The 20706-nt window shown below is 35.4% G+C and overlaps 1 protein-coding gene across 1 annotated transcript in view; it reads right to left on the bottom strand.

Annotated features, from left to right (window-relative positions):
* ZFPM2 (zinc finger protein, FOG family member 2) overlaps positions 1–20706 on the bottom strand; it is a 350753-nt gene that overhangs the window by 221702 nt on the left and 108345 nt on the right. The window lies entirely within an intron of this gene.

Here is a 20706-nt window from a genome sequence, read left to right on the forward strand (position 1 = left end):
GTGTTGGCTTTACACACGCAATATTCTCGAGATTCGTATTAAGAGAATTAGTTATGCTTGTCTGAAAAACAACTGATCTTGTTATCCTGAGAAGAAAATAAAACTTGTCCTTAGAATTGTATTTGGAATCTAGTCCAATTTCTTTCTTGCACCTTTTCACACACATCATCTACAGAAGTCAATTCTATTTAGGAAGTCCTGAAGAACCCGAAATAATAACACCTCAAAAAGCACTGCTCTAATGGAAAAACAGGTAGGCAAAAAAACATGAGGACGATGGCTCAGAGTTAAAATTTTATATTTGATCACCAATGTAATTAAAAATTATAACTAAAGATATATACCTTATGCAATAACTATTATAGTTACTCAAGACTCGTGGTGAACAACATCTAGCGAGTTTTTTGAAAGCACTTGGTAATTTTCAGAAATTACTACTAATTTCAAGGGATGAAATATCTACATGTATAAAAAGTAGAGGTGTATGTTTTCCCAAATGAAAAAATGTCTAATCAAATTCATTACATTTTTATACTTGGTACTTGATGTAGATTCTATGTTACCAAAAGAGTTTGGACAAAAAACACTTATGAAACAGCCAGTTTTGGATGGTCTTCTTCCTTTCATTGCCTCCAATTTATTACATGAGGATCATTAAAGGGAAATAGGAAGTAAAGACAGTATACACACTGCCATGAAGCAGGAATTCATCAAATGCTCTCTTAAGAAATTTATTTAAGAAATAAATGAATTAATTAAAAAAATGAAGGTTTCAAAGCTTCAAAGAATAACCATCAGTCTAAAAACTGGGATAAACAAACCAACAAAATCTCAACCAGGAATTGGAGTCGTTCTCTTTAAATAATTAAATCTATGAAATTTATGTCCTGACAGTATCACTATGCCATATTATCGTAGCAAAGGCTTTATATTTCAAAATATTAATATAATTTATGTTTTTTATTGGTATTCTCACCCTGCTCAAGAGTAGACATGAAAATGGGAAGAAATGGATTAATAAGTATAAATAGAAACCATGTACAACAGACAGGTGAGAAAAGTTCTCAATAAAACAGAATGTATTCAGTAGTTACATTTTCTAAGAGATACATAAGTCATGGTAGGTAATATATTAAAAAATTTTTGCCTTACTATGGCCTTAATTTCTTTTCAAGTCTATAACTTTAAATATGTACATTTAATCTTGATGTTTTTAAAAGCAATACCATCAACCTGAGTTCAGTTAGATCTTTCCTTTATTTCTTTACATTTGCGTCTCCTCCATTTAACACCAGTTAAAATACCAGACATTACTTTTCGCGTTTTTATTATTGCTCATCCTGAAAACCAAAATCAAAGTATGTAAACCACAGTCAGCTAAAATATTGTGTCATGGTTCCATTATGTCAATTATGAAAATATAAATGTATCTGTATTGGGACAATGAAGATAGAATGGAAATAACAATCCCAGGTTCACAGTAAACAATGTCAATTCAAGGATGACACCTCCATTCTCCCTTCTTGTCATACTCCCTTTCCCTCCCACTTGTCAAATACACTAAAAATGGAAGAACTCATTAAACTCATTAAGATAGACACACACATCCCCCTCCTTTTCTTTTCATTCTGATGTATCAGTAGCTAAAGATGATCAGTAATTAGGAAAATGGACCCAAAAAAAGATTCTATAAGTCTGAGCTTTTGAAATGTAGCTTTATAAATAGAACACTTGCAACAAATAATATATTAATGCTTAAGTATCAAATCCCAAGTCCAGGGAATATGGAATAATAATTTGTTTTCTGTAGGTGGAATAACAAACCCATTTCTGAGATTTTTCCCTGAAAATGTTTTTCATCCTTATACAATCTTTTTGATTAATGCATTGGAATCAGAGCCTTATTCACAAAATTCTCCAAGACAGAGGAGAGCTAACAATCTACTATGATGTCAACAAGGATTCAGGGGAAAATGTCCCTCAATGTATATATTCATAGGTGATAACATACTTATTTAAATCTTTAAGATATTTTTTCTATTTGAAAAGAAACTGTTTAATTTCTTAGAGTTCTTTGAATTTTTCAACCATACATACTTAAATTTTAAGCAATTTCTTTACAATTTACCATTTAAAGATAAAATACATTTTAATCCCTCTGCTAAATACGAGTTAAGAATGTTCTTTTCTATGTAAAAATTATGCCCAAATAGTTTGCTTGTTTTTATACACTAAAAAAATGTCATGTCACATTTAAGTGATACCAGAGAAATCAGAGGATCTTTGAAAACCTTTTGAAAACGTAATTCATCCTCTCTTTCTGCCACTGACATTTTTCATTTGAAAAGGGTTCAGACTCAGGTAAACAGTGACTTCTTACAATACCTGTGGATTTACAAGTAGCTCTGTCTTTTAATGGATTAAGGACTACAAACTTAGGGCAGATCATAAAGTGATACCTAAATATCACCAAAGTTCTTGAGGTGTTTCTGACTATGCACTAAAATTTTAAGCAAACCAAAACTACTTTTATGAGCTCTTAAACATGACCATAACAGAAGGTCCAGTAAAGTTTCAAGCTAACAAGACAGTTTTTGAACTTTATTAGGCAAACAGGCAAATCCCAGTCTCCTTTCTTGCTTATAAGGAAGTTATTCTGAGGTTTGGGGAAATCCATTCTGCTGCGGAAGTACTAAAATAAAAATATTCATTTATTCACAACAGGGTTAAAGAAAACCACAAGCACAATGCAAATAATTAGCATTTACACACTACCAAGGCTGCACAGGTTAATGATAGAGAAATAAGACATTGTATAAATGGAAGTTATATTTGATTTAACTTAGATGTTGCTTAACAATATAGTATTTAAATTTTTTCAAAGATTAATAAGTGTCATGAAATAGAGGAAACATTGCACTAAAAACAAGATTAACTGTTAATCAACTCTATCCAATAACCAGCTAAATGGCCTTGAATAGAAATATTATCTTTTCTGAGTCTTTGTCCTTGGTAAAGAGGGTTTTGCACTCACTTGCTAATTGGTAAGGTGCCCATGACACCATGATTTTCTTTTCCCAGATATATCACGAGAGGTAAAAAGAACACTGGGGTTGTAGGTCAAAGACCCAGGTCCAACAGTTTATCATAAAAATGGATGTTTAATTTAAAAAGATCAGATATTCCAAAATCAGAAAGCAAAGCTCCAATTCTTGTTTGATTTGTTTATTCATTTTTTTGCCTCTATACATTAGTTTATTCATTCTTTTATTCTACCAATATTTATTTGGTATCTACCAAATATCAGGCAGTGGGTTATGCCCAAGCATAAAGCCACAAATAAAACAAGCCTGGACCTTGGACAAATTTCAGGAAATGTAATCCATAAGGCTTGAGAAGTAGATATCATAGAACCTAGTGATTATTTAGATTTTAGGAGTTAGGAGTTAGGGAAGGGAAAATCCAACAATAATGTTCAGGTATCTGGCTTAAGCAAATGGGCCAACGGTCATGTACCTTTTGAGATAAAGAACACCTGCAAAAAATAAAAAAAAGAAGAAGAAGATTTAAGGATAAGATGAGTTATAGTTAGGAAATATTGAGGTCGAAGTGGCTGTAAGTAGGGTGCCTGGGTGACTCAGTCGGGTGCCTGTGTAGCTCAGTCGGTTGAACGTCTGCCTTTGGCTCAGGTTGTGATCCCAGGGTTCTGGGATCGAGCCCCGCATCAGGCTCCTGCTCCGGGGGAGCCTGCTTCTCCCTCCGCCTCTCTCTCTCTCTGTCTCTCATAAATAAATAAATAAAATCTTAAAAAAAAAAGTGGCTGTAAGGAAGGCAAGAGATGGGGAGGTACAAGCCTGGGTCTCAGTGCGAGGTCTTAACTAGAGTGATAAATTTTGGTATTTTACTCATTAATTAAAACTAGTTTGCATATGGTAATAAAAGCCGTAAGATTGTTCATCCAGGACCGAGTATATCAGAATAAAGTAAGAAGACCTAAGACAGAGTTCTAAGGATCTTCAAAAGGCAGAGTGACAGAGGAGCAGGCTCAGAAAATTAGGAGAAGTGGGGCACCTGGGTGGCTCAGTCAGTTGAGCATCTGCTCTTGGTTTCAGCTCAGGTCCTGATCTCATGGGTAGTGGAACTGAGTCCCGTGTCTGGCTCCACACTCAGTGGGCGTCTGCTTGGATATTCTCGCCCTCTGCGCCTTCCTCCACTCTCTCTCTCTCTCTTTCTTCCAAGTAAATATATAAATCTTTAAAAAAGAAACTTAGAAGAAGTGCAAGAGAATAGAAAGGAAACTGGATATAGCAGCCAATGGATTGATTAAGAATGTAAGTGAGGAGGGAGGAATCAAGTAATCTGAAATTTCATGGAAGTAAGAAAAGAATTGGAAAGATCCCTTTTGATGAGATGGAAATCATGGGTATCTGGAGTGAAAGGAGTTTGGAGGCCAAACCACAGACTGGAATGGAGTTCAAAACTGAACTGGAGAAGAGTCAATTGAACAAGCCATGTGATCCTTAACCCTTTGAACTTCAGTTTCTGCCTACAAAATAGGAATTACAATATCTTCTTCATATGCCTGCTGGGAGGATTAATTCACAGAACAAATGCAAAGTGCCTAATAAATATTTACTACTTCACCAAAAAGACACTGAAGCATTCTAAGAGCATGTCCACATCCTTCCATCATCCCATCTAACCATTCACCAGTGTCTGTGGTCACATCCCCTCTTAACACTTCCATCCAAAATACTCCCCACACCTTGGCTTATCTCCCTTTCAAATACCTCCTGGATTCACCTTTCTTATCAGCATTCGCCAGGGTTCATCAACTCAGATGTAGATTACCCACCAGCCTCAATTCACTCTACAGCTCCAAGTCAGGTTCCAAATCCGTGTCAGGATAAACTTAGTAAAACTCCATGGTCACTTATTGGCACAATTTCCTTTAGTAGCATCCTGACTTGAGCATCTATGCCTGAATCTTAACCACAACATTGCTCCACAGTGTCTTCTGTTGTGCTCTCCGGAATATATTTTTTCCCTCCAGTCAAGAAAGCCTTCCTCACTATACCTTCCTCCTCATGTCCACTTTAACCCCCTTCTTTCTGAGAATTGTTCTTTTTACCTGGCAGACACTCTGTACTCCTGGCTGCCTTGATAAACTCTATTAACGTTGCAAGATCAAACCCAAAGCTATTCTCTTTCACCAGATGTCTCTGAACTCCAGAACAAACTGAGTTCTCCTTTCCTAGTACTCCCATGGCATTTATAATCCAATGCCACACAATTTTGCAGTTAATGGCTCCCTAGTGCTTTCCCTTGGATAACCGTTTTCATCTCAAGAGGAATATGAGCATCTTGAACTATAAGTATAGTTTTTAATTTCTCTTTATACTCTGGTAACCAATATAATTTCTGACACGTGGTAATTGTGAAATACAAACTGAACATAGTTGATTGGATGTTTTCTTAAGTTCATAGACTTAATTCTAGTACAGTTAAAGTTGATTTTAAGGACAAAAAAAGTTGCCTTAATATGTGTCTTCTCTTTGTATTACAACAACCATATATTTCATTAGCTCAGCATTTTACTACATTTATTTACGTTACCTCATCTGTGAAATATGGAGCAGACTGAAAAATAAAGACTTTTCCTCTCGGCCCCTTCATATTTTTGCAGCTATTCTTCAAAAAGAAGCCTCCCCCCTCTTTTTTTTAACATGCTGGGTTAGTTCACACAAAATATTTGAGACACATAGGATGGACTAATCAATTTTGGTAAAAGATAATATTGTTAGTGCTGAGGGCTGTTTCTCTTATCTTCTTGATAATGCATACTTTTAAAAGTCTGTGATTACTCAAAGACTTATGATAGCCTCACTTAAAAAAAAAAAAAGCCCTAAGTCCGAAATCACTACCAAACATACTGCAGCTTTTAAGATATCAAGCCACTTTTTTTTTTTGCACAAATAAAAGAAATTCACTGGTGGAAAGAAATACTTAAAGTCAAGAGAGATACCCTCAAATCTTATTTTATTGAAGGTACAATCAAGCTATTGTTTTGTTTCTTTTAAAAAGGGTCCTTTTGATGCCTCTTTAGAAAGCAAAGTATATGAAAACTGTAGTATACCAAAGGAGAACAGACAAGATGTGGGGCCTTTTAGCATGGTTATCAGCCATCGTGCTTCAACTGAATTCAGTATTAAGTTGATGACATAAATGTATATGGTATTTATAGACCATCCCTTAACTCCAGGCTCGGATTTCGTAGACGGACATGGTTGCAAATAAATGAGATGACAGAAGATCCTATTTCATTTGCTGAAAATAAAATTTGGATTGGTTTGAACTTGGTTTTAAATATATAACCAAATTTTAAAGCAGACCACATGAATTAGCTCATAATGTTTATCAGGCCTTATTATAACAGAAGGCTATAGCGTCAGAACCCATATTTATATTTTTCCATGGTTCGAAAACATTATACATCATGGTATCAAACATGGACAGCCCCGAAGTCATGCTGAATTCAAAAAGCACTCAAAGATTCTAAAAATCTCAAAACATTTTCAAAGTCAGCCAAGGTGGCTGAAGTATGGCAGAGCTCTTGCTATTTTATGGTTTAACCATTTGACAGCTGCCTGCCAGATACATAAGAGGGTTAGATAATCATTTCGCTGCTGATTATCTTCACAGCCAAACAGCAGTTTCGCCACTATATGTGTGTTCCCTCAGGCATTAATAACAGCATGTTTCATCTGCATTTTAAGACAAATAGTGCCATTTATATTATGTTATGTTGAGCCATCTCAAAGCACGGTTTGGCACAGGAAATGATAGTTCTTGGTAAGTGGCTACAAATTGCCTTTTAGGGATACCTTTTCTAATTTTCCTTCTCAATTTTTGAGTCATACAGTCATAACACACACTAAACTACAGTTTTGAACATAAACTTGAAATACGACATTCCCTATTCAAGTACTCCAGTCAAACCCTGATAAATCAGGCTGGCCATGGAGTGATCTTATCCCTTCTGACTCTTTAATAAATCGAACCTTGTAAGTTCGTACTGTTGGAAGTTGTCACTAAATGAAACTGTGACCTTATCCGGCACATGAACTTATCCTGCTGACAACTACATTTATTGTGTGGATAAGAAAGGGAAAAAAAGGAAAAAAGAATAAAGAAAAAAATGAGATATTTGATAATTCTGATCTTAGCCATATGTAACTCTAACAGATGGGATCTTTTCGATGTTCCATTAATGATTTGCCAAAGATGAGAGAAAAATGCTCACACTAGGTAAGTGCTGGGGGCACTGCGGATGTTCTTAAAAGTGCATGAAGAGGTACTGGGTGACAGCAGTGAATCAGAAGCTATTAGTCTACCACAAAGAGACCTGAATTAGTTTGTAAGTAGCTTGTAATGGTGGTGGCAAAATAGAAACATTCCTTTTTCATGCATTCAGTGGCTAAAAACTCCAAAACAAGACACTGGAATTGTCTAAAACCTAGAGCAGGTTAAATCACTGCATTTTTCAAGAATAAAAACATACCCTTTAGCTACAGTTTCTAAAACGTCATAGAAATCAATGTGTACAGCATTAAGAAGCAAATTTACATGCATATGCTACCATAGATCAGCATGTAATACAAGCTCGGGAATCTTTTACCTTATTATTCTGGCTGGCTTTCAGAATTAATTCTGAGGCTATGATAGGTCTGGATATTCTTTCTATCATAAGGCCTACCGAAACCTACAAATTATCATCTTCAAGAGAGAGAAATAGAAGAGATAAAATGTGGTTCTAGGTAGTAAGATCATTGGTAATAAAGTAGAAAATTCAAGATGTTTTTAAAAACAAAACCATGATGTGAAATAAAACTAGAAAATCTTCATCTGCATACTCACATGTAAAAAATGAAGTTTTATATGCAGAGACCAAGTTCAAGATTTGGGGGGAAAGATTGCCAAATTTTGCCCTTTGCTCTATGGTCTATTTGTACGAACAAAAAATCAGCTCATCCCAGGTGTCTGAAAATATTCATCTGGAGGGTGACTGGCTCTTGCAAATGTTTGGAAATGTCACTGGAATGAGGAACGGCAGTTTCTGGAAGTTTCTTTTCAGCTGCTGGAAGGAGGGAGGAAGGAGTCACCACTCTTGCTCAAGGAAACCTGGCACAGTATGCTTCTTCGTTGCCAAAAACCCTCCCTGACCTTCCAGACACCACTCCTTGTCACAGGCTGACCCAATACCACTTCCTGATTCAAATCTTGAGACACAGAGGGAGAGTGTGCTTTGGAAGGTCTGGCTAGGGAGGAAACATCACAGATGGGAGAGGTCTGGGTTAGCAGGCACTAAAAACAGCAGTGGAGAAGAAACATCCAAAAGTTAGTCCACGAACAGGAGGTCCATAGAAGGGGCAGGGCCTGTAGGGCCCTGGTAAGACAGAGAAGGCCTGTTTTCTCCAGGAGGAAAAACTCTAAAGGAGAAACTTTGGGCACAAATCAACCATAGATCCTGTTTCACTGAAAAGAAGTCAGAAATAGTTTTAAAGAACATTTGCTATAGAACACCAGTGGGCCTTATTGATAACTGCAGTTCTAAATTTTAGGCAACATCATCTTCCGTATGTTAAAATTGCATGCTTTCTCATAGGGTACATAGGTTTTATTAATTTAGGAAAAGACAGTTGGCACGTAATGGAAATTTTCACAAGTCATTGCTATTGTTTAAACACCACTGGTTTGCTAGGTATTTCTTTAGCTCAATAACCAGATTAATCCAGCTATAGTCTTTTTTTTTACATTTTGAAATGGCGTAGATGGAGATGAAAATATACTGACGAGCTCTAATGGATAAACATTCTTAAGCATTGATTGTGATTAGGATGAGTTTTACCTGGAAGGAAAGGTCTATATTTGGAGTGAGGAGGTGACTTTTGAAGTACTCTCAGCCAAGAACAGAAATGTGCAGAAGACCAGTCTAAGTGATATTCCATTACAGATTTTAAATTTTTTATCCAGCGAACAAGTACAAGTATCACTTTTTATTTTTTTATTTTATTATTTTTTTAAGATTTTATTTATTTATTTGAGAGAGACAGAGAATGAGAGAGAGAGAGCACAAGAGGGAAGAGGGTCAGAGGGAGAAGCAGACTCCCCGCTGAGCAGGGAGCCCGATGTGGGACTCGATCCCGGGACTCCAGGATCATGACCTGAGCCGAAGGCAGTCGCTGAACCAACTGAGCCACCCAGGTGCCCCCAAGTATCACTTTTCAAAAAGAGTTTCAAAAAATAGAGTGGGATATAGAACAATAGACTAAAAATTTAACATGTCGCCAATGAATACAGATCCTAGGATACTTGAGTTCATACCTAAGACCACTGCCAGTTCACCACATATAATATCAAAATGTTTCATGAAATCTTGATGTGGGAGAATAAGTCCTGTGCAGTACTAAAGTGTATCAGTCACTTAATTCTCTTTCTGTATGGCATTCTTCAATAAATACAATACATGCGTGTATTTATTTGGTTTGAAAATGCCTTCATTTATAGGAAGATTAATACGTAGGCTATGATGCTGGCAAAAAGCACAAAGTTTTTATTTCTAAACTTTGAACTCATATTGCTGAAAATGTTATTAATTTCAGAAAATACTTCCAAAAATATAATTCCTAAAGATCAAGCAGACTGCTGTCATTTACTTGTAATTCTGAAGCCTTTCATTATTGCTTGTGTAACAGTTGTATACATTCTTGAGTTACACGTAACTGACAAGAGTAATTTTGCCAAAAGCATCCTCCTTGACACTCTGTTTTTTGGTACATAGTCAATCTTTCTGTATTTCAAAGGCCTTTGCTGTGTGGTATATTGCTCTAAATACCCATCATTAGTGTTATGCTTAAACCTTACCATTTTGGGGGGCACCTGGGTGGCTCAGTCGGTTAAGCATCTGCCTTCGGCTTGGGTCATGATCTCAGGGTCCTGGGTTGGAGTCCCGCATCGGACTCCCTGGTCTGCTACTCCCTCTACCTCTGCCCCTCCTCCCGCTTGTACTCACTCTCTCTTTCTTTCTCATAAATAAACTCTTAAAAAAAAAAAACCTACCATTTTTTGGAATTCTATCTGTTATCTCCTAAATGAACACCTCCCTGATTCATATATCTTCTCCTTGCCAGAAGTTCAGAGGTGATCTCTCCTTTTGAACTCCTACAGTATTTGATTTTTAATCAAATATTTTTTGATTAAATATTTAATTTAATCAAATTACTTTAATTTGATTTAATTAAATTAAATCAAATTTAATTAATTAATTTAATTAATTAATTTAATTAATTAAAACTTTAATATTTTTCATCACTGTCCTCCTTATAATAGTGATCTGTATGTATTTATTAGCTCTCTACATGGTACTTCCTAGATACCCCACAAAGCTTTGTACCTGGTAGAGTTGCAGAAACTATACATACTTTCACTGCTTTGGGTTAAATCATTGTTTCTAAGGAGGTCTTTAAGTCAGTCAACATCATATATAGTATTTTTTCACTTTATAGTACCACTGTAATAGTTCCCTGAGAAATAAATAGAGTAGGCATAATTTTACCATCCTATTTATTGGGCTGGGACTCCAAATTAACTTATTTAAGTCACAAAATTAGTAGTGAAAGTAGGATTCCAACCCTGTTTTGCTGTTCTCACACTCATTTCAGTTTATCAGACTGCCTCTTTTAAAAAAAATTTTAACAACTTAACTAGGTAGAAGGATTGACCTCAAGCCCTAGTATCATATCAGCAACCATTAGAATGGATTCATTTATAAGATTAGCTGCCAGTCAATTTGGAAAGCAGAATGTGAGTGCCTGAAGGATAGGGCCACAGGGCGAGTTTTGAAGGAGGCCAGGTGGTAGAAAAGATTAAAGAAACAAAACATTGAGAAAGCATTACAGGGCAGAGTGGCAAAATTATTGTTTGATTATCAGAGTTCACAATGAACTTTTACATTTCTGTCCCAAAAATTTCAGAGAGAAGAAATCTAAGGTACATGGTTTTAAAACAGTGGAGTTTCCCACATTTTCTCTGTCCTTGATGATCATTCTTTGGAGAAAACATGTATGAAATAAATAAAAACTTGAAAATCTGATTAAATATATCATATCAGTACTAACATAAGAAATGCCATAAGCTTCCCTTCATAATAATGCAGGTATAAGAGACCTTGTGAACCTTCTGAAACAACTCCCCACCTTTTTATTTGGTTGATAGCATTTTCTCTGAAGAAAACTCTTTGATGTGTAATGGTACACAGGGATTGCAAATGAGAATCTCTGATGCCCTCATGTTCTCCAGCTTGTAAAATCTTTCTGTCTCCCACATTTAGCACTCAGTGGGTTAAACAGCTCTATGCGCTCTATATTGTGATATGTATATGTTATTCCTCTTCAGTTCCTCTCTCTTTTCCTTTACTTTCCTTGATTTGCTCCTGTCCAACGTGAGCATGAGATAAAAATGACCAATCGTGAGGGAGGAAGAAAGGGAAGGAGAGAAGGAGGGAGGAAGAAAGAGAGAGGAGGAAGGAAGGCAACTAGGCAGGCTGACAGGTATTATTACTCATGAGTGTAGTTTCCATAGATTCAGAGCTTTTTGCACAGATCTAAGGATTGATCCTTTCATCCACGTATAAGCAACTGCCTCTGAAAACATCATTTCTGGGGAGGGACTCTTCATAGGAACTCTTGCATGGGCTCCTCTGGGGCATGACCCAGTAGAGCTACGACCACTCACCAGGTATTAGACTTTTGCAGGTGGAACTATTTTCAGGACTGTTTGTATTTATAAAACTGCACTCAACAAAACTTTATTTAAAGAAGTATAGACTCATTTAAAATTCCTTGTTGAACACAAAATGCCAGGCACAGTGCTGGATACTGGAGATACAAACATGAATCTAATGTGGATCTTCTCCTTATGTGACTTACTCTAATGGCGGTGGGAGTTTTTGGTATGGCAAGAGATAAAATTAGACCAGCAAGGCAAAAAGACTCCCAAGGCAACTCAGAGAAATCAGGAATGGCATCTCAGGGGAGGGAAAGCTGACAAAAGACAGTATAAGCCATCTCTTTCCTTTAATAGATCAGAAATAATTTCTTTCATAAGTGAACACAATACAAAGTTAGCATGAGCATTTAAACACATCATTATTTACAAATAAAATAGTTTGTAAGGCAGAGGGTCAATGAACTAGAAAGAATTGCATTGAGATAAAATTAATCCCAGGCTGGAAGAAACAAATGACCGGAATTTATTGTAAATGACAGTTTTAAGGACGTGAAAATTATAGCTGATGGTAAGAGTTTCTGTTCAATATTATAAATACATTAATTTTAGATAAAATAGTATTTGTTTTTCTTTTACTGTTTTTTTTTTAACATACAGCACTTTCTTAATTTCAGGTGTACAATATAGTGATTCAAAACTTCCATACAACACCTGGTGCTCATCACAGTAAGTGCCCTCCTTAATCCCCATCACCTATTTCACCCATCCCCCACCTACCTCCCCTCTGGTAACCATCAGTTTGTTATTATAGTTAAGTCTGTTCTTTGATTTCTCTCCCTCTCTCTCACCCTTTTCTTTCCCCTTTGCTCATTTGTTTTGTTTCTTAAGTTGCACATATCAGTGAAATCATGGTATTTGTCTTTTTCTGACTTTTTTTCACTTAGCATTATGCTCTCTAGCTCCATCCATGCATTGCAAATGGCAAGATTTCATTCTTTTCTGTGGCTAAATAATACACACACACACACACACATATATATATATATATATATATATATATATATATATATATCTCACATCTTTATCCTTTCATCAATCTATGGACACTTGGGCTGCTTCCATATCTTGTCTATTATAAACGATGCTATAAACATAGGGGTGCATATATCCCTTTGAATTAATTTCCTTATATTCTTTGGGTAAATACGTACTAGTGCAATTGCTGGATCATAAGGTAATTCTGTTTCTAACTTTTTGAGGAACCACCATACTGTTTTCCAGAGTGGCTACACCAGTTTACATTCCCACCAACAGTGCACAAGGGTTCCTTTTTCCACATCCTTGCCAACACCTGTTTTTTCTTGTGTTGTTATTTTTAGCCATTCTGACAGGTGTGAAGTGATAGTTCAGTGCAGTTTTGATTTGCATTTCTGTGATGTTGAGCATCCTTTCATGTGTCTATTGGCCATCTGTATGTCCTCTTTGGAGAAATGTCTGTTCATGTCTTCTGCCCATTTTTAATTGGATTATTTGTTTTTTTTGGGTGTTGAGTTGTATAAGCTCTTTAAATAATTTGAATACTAACCCTTTATCAGATATGTCATTTGCAAATATCTTCTCCCATTCCACAGGTTGCTTTTTAATTTTGTTGATTGTTTCCTTTGCTGTGCAGAAACTTTTTATTTTGATGTAGTCTCAATAGTTTTTTACTTTTGTTTCCCTTGCCTCGGGAGACGTATTTAGAAAAAAGTTGCTATGGCTGATGTCAAAGGAGTCACTGCCTGTGTTCTCTTCTAGGAATTTTATGGTCTCAGGCCTCACATTTAGGTCTTTAATCTCTTTTGAACTTGTTTTTATGTATGGTGTAAAAAAGCAGCCCAGTTTCTTTCTTTTACATGTTGCTGTCCAGTTTCCCCAACACCATTTGTGAAAGAGACTGTCTTTTTCCCATTGGATATTCTTTTCTGCTTTGTTGAAGATTAATTGATCATATAATTGTGGGTCGATTTCAGGGTTTTCTAGTCTGTTTCATTGATGTACGTGTTTATTTTTGTGCCAATACCATACTATTCTGATGACTACAGCTTTGTAATATAACTTGAAGTCCAGAATTATGCTGCATCCAGCTTTGCTTTTGTTTTTCGAGATTGCTCTGGCCATTCAGGGTCTTTTGTGGTTCCATACACATTTCAGGGTTGTTTGTTTTAGTTCCATGAAAAATCCTTTTGGTATTTTGATAGGCATTGCATTAAATGCATAGATTGCTTTGGGTAGCATAGCGTGAGCATGAAATGTCTTTCCATTTCTTTGTGTCATCTTCAATTTCTTTCATTACTATTTTATAGTTTTCAGAGTACAGGTCTTTCATCTCTTTGGTTAGGTTTATTCCTAGGTATCTTAATGTTTTGGGTGTAATTGTAAATGGGATTGTTTTCTTAATTTCTCTTTCTGCTGCTTCATTATTGGTGTATAGAAATGCAACAGATTTCTGTTCTTTGATTTTGTACCCTGTGACGTTACTGAATTCGTTTATCAGTTCTAGAAGTATTTTAGTGGAGCCTTGGTTTTTCTAGCTATAGTACCATGTCTTCTGCAAATAGTGAAAGTTTTACTTCTTCCTTACTGATCTGAATGCCTTTTGTATTTTTTTGTTGTCTGATTGCTATGACTAGGATTTCCAGTACTATATTGAATAAAAGTGGTGAGAGTGGACATTGTCTTGTTCCTGATCTTAGGGGAAAAGCTCTCAGTTTTTCCCCATTAAGGATGATGTTAGCTGTGTGTTTTTCATATACGGCCTTTACTATGTTGAGGTATGTTCCTCTTAACCTACTTTGTTGAGGGTTTTTATTATGAATGGATGTTGTACTTGGTCAAATGCTTTTCTGCATCTATTCTAATGATCATATGGTTTTTATCTTTTCTCTTATTGATGTGATATATCATGTTGATTGATTTACAAATAATGAACCACCTTTGCAACCCAGGAATAAATCCCATTTGATTGTGCTGAATGATTTTTTTTTTAATGTACTGCTGGATTCAGTTTGCTAATATTTCGTTGAGGATTTTTTTTTTAAGATTTTATTTATTTATTTGACAGAGAGAGACACAGCAAGAGAGGGAACACAAGCAGGGGGAGTGGTAGAAGGAGAAGCAGGCTTCCCGCCAAGCAAGGAGCCCAATGCGCGGGGCTCGATCTCAGGACCCCGGGATCACGACCTGAGCTGAAGGCAGACGCTCAATGACTGAGCCACCCAGGCGCCCTAGTTGAGGATTTTTGTATCCATGTTCACCAGGGATATTAACCTGTAGTTCTCTTTTTTAGTGGGGTCTTTATCTGGTTTTGGTATGAAAATATAGTATTTCTAAAAACTGTTGGGAAAGATCTTATAAGCTGCCCTCATCTTAAATAATATGATCCTTTTCTTAAAAATTTTCTATACTCTTCCTTCATAATTTCACAAACTCCTGAATTCAAGATAACAATAATAGCCTTACTAGAAGCCATCACCTCAAGCACTAAAAATCAGGGAGATGAGCTCATCTGTAAGTATCTCTATCATGTCCTCTCAGTTTACAATCCTTGTAATAAGGGGGACCCTTTCATTGCTTGTTCCTATGACAAGCTAGGTGCAGTTGCTTATTCTCTAACAGATGAGCACATTCAGAACTGATGGTGTGATACGCGGTACCAGAGTCAGGCACCCAGAAGTGACCACAACTATCTAAGCTACCTATATGATGCAAGAAGTCAACTGCTCTTCTTTTAAAAAAATTTCTAGACTTTTAAAATCATTATTATTATTTGATGACTATGTATTAGGATACTCACATAGTTAAAAAGGTATCTGTAAAACTCCATGTAAATGAATAAATGTTGCCTACAAATACCATCAGCTTTTGTAAACGAATGTTAGGAGGTAGCAAGTATGTTTGGAATGATATATATCTGTTAAATATATGTAAACGTGTCAATTGATGACATCCTTCAAAAAGGTTTTTTGTTTTTAAAAGAAAGACGGGTAAAAAAATGCAAAGAACTGACACTAAGCTATCCAGTCAGTAAGTTATGACTGATTTTCTTTCTAGCTTCGTTAACTTAAAACCTCAGATAGTAACCTTCTGTACACCCATTCTGATTTCTTTATATTGTTCATCTTAAATATTTGTTATTTGGAATAGAGTTAAAATACAACAGATATCATACTGTGGAAATAATTATGAACAGGTTTTAACTAGAGTCAAAATAATGTAAGAACATAAGTTGAAACATTTTACTTCCAATTTGTAATAATAATTTATAATATTTTCTCCCCCACCAAATGCATGAGTGCCCCACAATTTTTTATTTGCTTATATGATGAATCACACCAAAAAAGGAAGTCTTGATACTTTCATGAGCATATTAGAAAATAATCACATAGAAAGATAATAAGGAGATGACCAATGGGACACATCATTAAATTAGACTTAACAAATTTTTACAATGATTTCATAAATCATTAAGAATGGGGGTTATGTACTTTCAGGATTCAATAATTCAGATCATACGAGAAAAAAGTTTATTGACCATCTTGAGAACCAGTTTATATTCTCTGCGTATCCGCTGACTTGCTGCTACTTCCCATGGGCATCAAGTGAATTTCCTAATTGTTCCTCCTACGTTTGTTGTGAACATGAGATCGTATATGTAGAAGGCTCAACATAATAACTAGCACATAGTCAGTATTCAATAAATATTATAAATTTTACCTTAGTATTTTATAATTGAGAAGGAAAATGAAGCACATAAGTAATAACTACTTGTATTCAATATACAGACCTGCTTGATAATCATAATTACCCAAACTAGAACTAGCTTTTACCCATAACCACTTTAATTCCAGAAAAAAAGGAAATGGAGGCATAAAAATATCATACTGAATCCAAAAGATGACAGGAGCAGCTCCCAGAGCTGATTCCACCTACATAGGTAATGGAGAGCTTCAACCCATAGTAACCCCATGCTGGTATTTCTTTTAAACTTCAAAGCTAAGCCAGGCAAAGGTATGTAGCTGTGAAGGTTAACATCAAAGGTGAGTCACCCATTCCACTTCTAGATAACCAAGATTAACTGTTCCACTGACATTATCTTGACATAGAATTCCAAAAAGGAGAAAATAAGGAACATGCTTATACATTAGTGAAAAAGAACCATATTTAAAGCAATAGGAAATAGTTGTCCTATGTTACTGTCCATCATTAGATTTTTTTCATTTCTCTCCTCAAATATTCTCAATTATAGAATAACCAAGCTATAACATTTATTGAGTGCTTATTTTGTTCCAGACATAATATTGAGTCCTCTACCTAATGGTCTCTCTTTTTACAACAAATTTAAGAGGAGCAGCTGGGAAATAAATTGATGCCCATGGTAAACCACTTAAATGAAAGTAAGAGCATCTTCATTAATTGTCATAATCTTTTTTTTAAGATTTTATTTATGAGTGAGAGAAAGAGAGAGAAGAGCGTGCACACATGAGCAGGGGGAGGGGCAGAGGGAGAGGGAGAAGCAGACTCCTCAATGGACGGGGAGCCCGATTCAGGGCTCGATCCCAGGACCCCGAGATCATGACCTGAGCTGAAGTCAGACACTTCACCAACTGAGCCATCCAGGTGCCCCCATAATCTTTTTTTTTTTTTTTTTAGGATACAGTTCTTTATTTTTTCTGTTATTTAGTGTAGATGTACATATTACCTCCTTTTCTTTTTAACTCAAGAGAATACTCTGACTCAAATTGATGCAATTGAATAAGTCACTTAAATAAAGGAAATAAAAGTTGATCAGGATTAAAGAATAGCTACAATCATCCAATATATGAGAGACAGATACTAGGAAGAAATAGAAGGCTCTAACACTGCTATATTGAATAACAATGATTAAATGTATAATGGAGAGTTAAATTAAAGTCATGGACAATACTAATTTCTTGATGGTAAAAATGGCAATATTCCAAACATAAACAGATACTCCCTCCAATATTTCTTCAAAAATGTTCCTTACTATAATCCCTCACACTTACATATCTCTCTTTATCAAAATCAAAGGTTATTCCTTAGCCAAAACCCTGTGAAAATGAAGATTTATTATTATTACTATAACTATGATCATTATTTTTGGTCATTTTGTTCAACAATTTGAGCTCCTTAAGCCAAGGATGTTAAACTTAAATAAAGCATGTCTTCAGGAAAAGAACAGTATTTTTAAGTATGTTATTAATTTATTCTCTTGAATTTTCAAAGCCAACAAAGTATGAACAAAACAAGGTTCCTACCCAATGTCTGTATTTACCAGTATTTATTACTAACCCATGTACGTTAAGAAAGATTATGATTCCATAAGCAAGCTGTGTGACAAGCATAAGGCATGTAGTCCTAACCAAATCATTTATTTATTTATTTATTTATTTATTTATTTGCTGAGCAAACATGCAATCAGCATTACTTGTAATCATTGTGCATTTTGGGGATCACCTTCCTTAAATAATTTTGCTCAATTGAAGATCATTAAATTAGTACTCCAAACCCAACTTGTGCCTACAATAAAGCAAACCCTTACTTCTACCTTTATACTTAATCACAGCCATATGAGCCATTACAACTCCTTTTTTCCAGAACACAGAATTAGAGTAGAATGTTTTTAGTTTCAGCTTTATTATATGGAATGACAATCAAGCTGGCAGAACGAAAGCTAAAATGTGAAACAGGAGCTTGAAGCAAGAGAATAATATAAACAATATTTGAAATGAGACTACTTCATAGAATAAATTCCAAAGCACTTAAGAGAAATTAATTTACATACACACAATGCAATTACAAGAAAAGAAGGGGCCACCATCATTAGGGCAGGGTGAAAGAAGACTCCAATTACAAATCATGGTGATCCCCACTTGACCTCACTTAGAATATTGTTAGTCATAAATAGATTCTACTGTATGCAATAAAAATGACAGATCTTCATTTTTTATATATATTCTAATACCCATGCTAGGAGTGACCATCCCCTAAAGAGTTCAAACCACTGAGGTTTTCCTATTCTTGTAACTGAGGAATTTATACTGGAACATGGTATTTTACTTCAGAATTTTAGTATTTGAGAAAACTAAAGGCTCCTGGTTTTTAACTCATATGGAAACATCATGTAGAGTACCAAATGGATACGAAGAGGCAGTCCTCCAAAACGTCTTTTGATGACCAGTCACTTCCAGTTAGAATACTTCACATTCCCCTTTCTTTTTTTGCACCAACATCCATGAGAGCACTTGTAGCAAGTGAGTGTGTATATGTCTACGCTTGACTAATATCCATAATAACGTCTGGCTGACTATTATCAGTTATATGCTTCAGAAAATAAGGTATTATGTTTAATCAACTTTGTTACTCAGACCTAGTACTATGCCTTGAATAAAGTAAGGATTTCATAAATATTATGTGAATACACAGAGGATGGAAGGAAGGAAGGAAGGAAGGGGGGGAAGAGGGAGAGGGAGAGAGGAAAGGAGGAGGGAGTGTGAAGATACTCTTTGTAAAAGTATATAGAGTGACTTCAACTATAGAGAATAAGAGGAATATGAAACTAATACATGAAGGATACATCACTTAAATTAGAAAACAAATTTTCTTTCATAGTGTTAATAGGTTTAATATCTTCCAAATATATGAATAAGGATGTGATAAAAAAAAAGAAGAGATTGATGAGTTTATATAAGCTAAACTGGGTCAGGGAGAGTCATGTAATAAAGTTCCTCTTGGCTGCTGAAATTATGATTCCATCCTGTGTAATAGTATATCCTTTTAATCCATGGGGAGACAGGCTGGGAGAACTGTGTCTCCCCACTCGTGAAAGGAAATGGAGGTAAATTCTTCAAGGTTTTTAATCCAGGAGGTTCTTATTTAACTTCTAATCATGGAAATGCAAATCAAACTAAACAAATAGTCTACTAATATCACCAAGATCTTTTATTGGCTTTAATTATGCATTTCAAGAGATCCCTAGCCAGTAAACACCTTTCTGGACACTAGAAACAGACTAATGAACTATCTGACTTCCCGAGAGCATTTCTAGTTCTCAAAACAATTACAGTCAATACACACACACATACACACATACACACACTCACACTCAACAGACGAGTACAAGTGAAACTGGAGAAATCAGAAGACGATAGGAGGGTTGAATCAATGTTCATATCTTGGTTGTGATATTATACTGTAGATTTGCAAATTGCTACCATTAGAGGAAACTAGGAAAAGTGTACAAGAGAGCTCTCTGAGTTATTTCTTACAGTTACATGTGAATATATAATTATCTCAATAAAATTTCAGTTGAAAATATGGATTTATAACCTTGTGAGCCCTTAAACTACTAATTTATAATTATCAAAAACAAAGCCAACCAGAGTTAACCCATCCCACTACAGACAGAATAATCAACAACTGAAGCATATATAAAATCTATCTCCTAAGTTTTATAAAATTATAAGGAGAGAAATTATCTTGAATATTCAAATATCCACCTCATTAATTAAAGAACTGAAAACAAATAATATGACACTTCTCTTTTCAATATTTATTACTTATTTGTAGAACTTCAACTATAATATTTGTAATTCACCATCAGTAAATAAAAATTAGTTACAGTAACTGTCAGAAAATAATTATTTGTCATATAAGAAATGTTTATTGCATAAATAATACAGTATTTCCTCTTGGAGTTGGGTTTTATTCCTGCTGAGTCTGAAAAAAGGTAAATTTTTAAAAGATTTATTTTTCTTTTTTAGAGGGAGCAAAAGCATTAGAGATCTCACAGAGGGAGAGGGAGAAGCAGACTCCCCCCCTGAGCAGAGAGGCCAACGCAGGGCTCAATCCCAGGACCCT

This window comes from Eumetopias jubatus, unplaced genomic scaffold (assembly GCF_037043125.1).
Source record: "Eumetopias jubatus isolate StellerSeaLion01/CBP00866 unplaced genomic scaffold, mEumJub1_p1.0 scaffold_4, whole genome shotgun sequence".
NCBI lineage: Eukaryota > Metazoa > Chordata > Mammalia > Carnivora > Otariidae > Eumetopias > Eumetopias jubatus.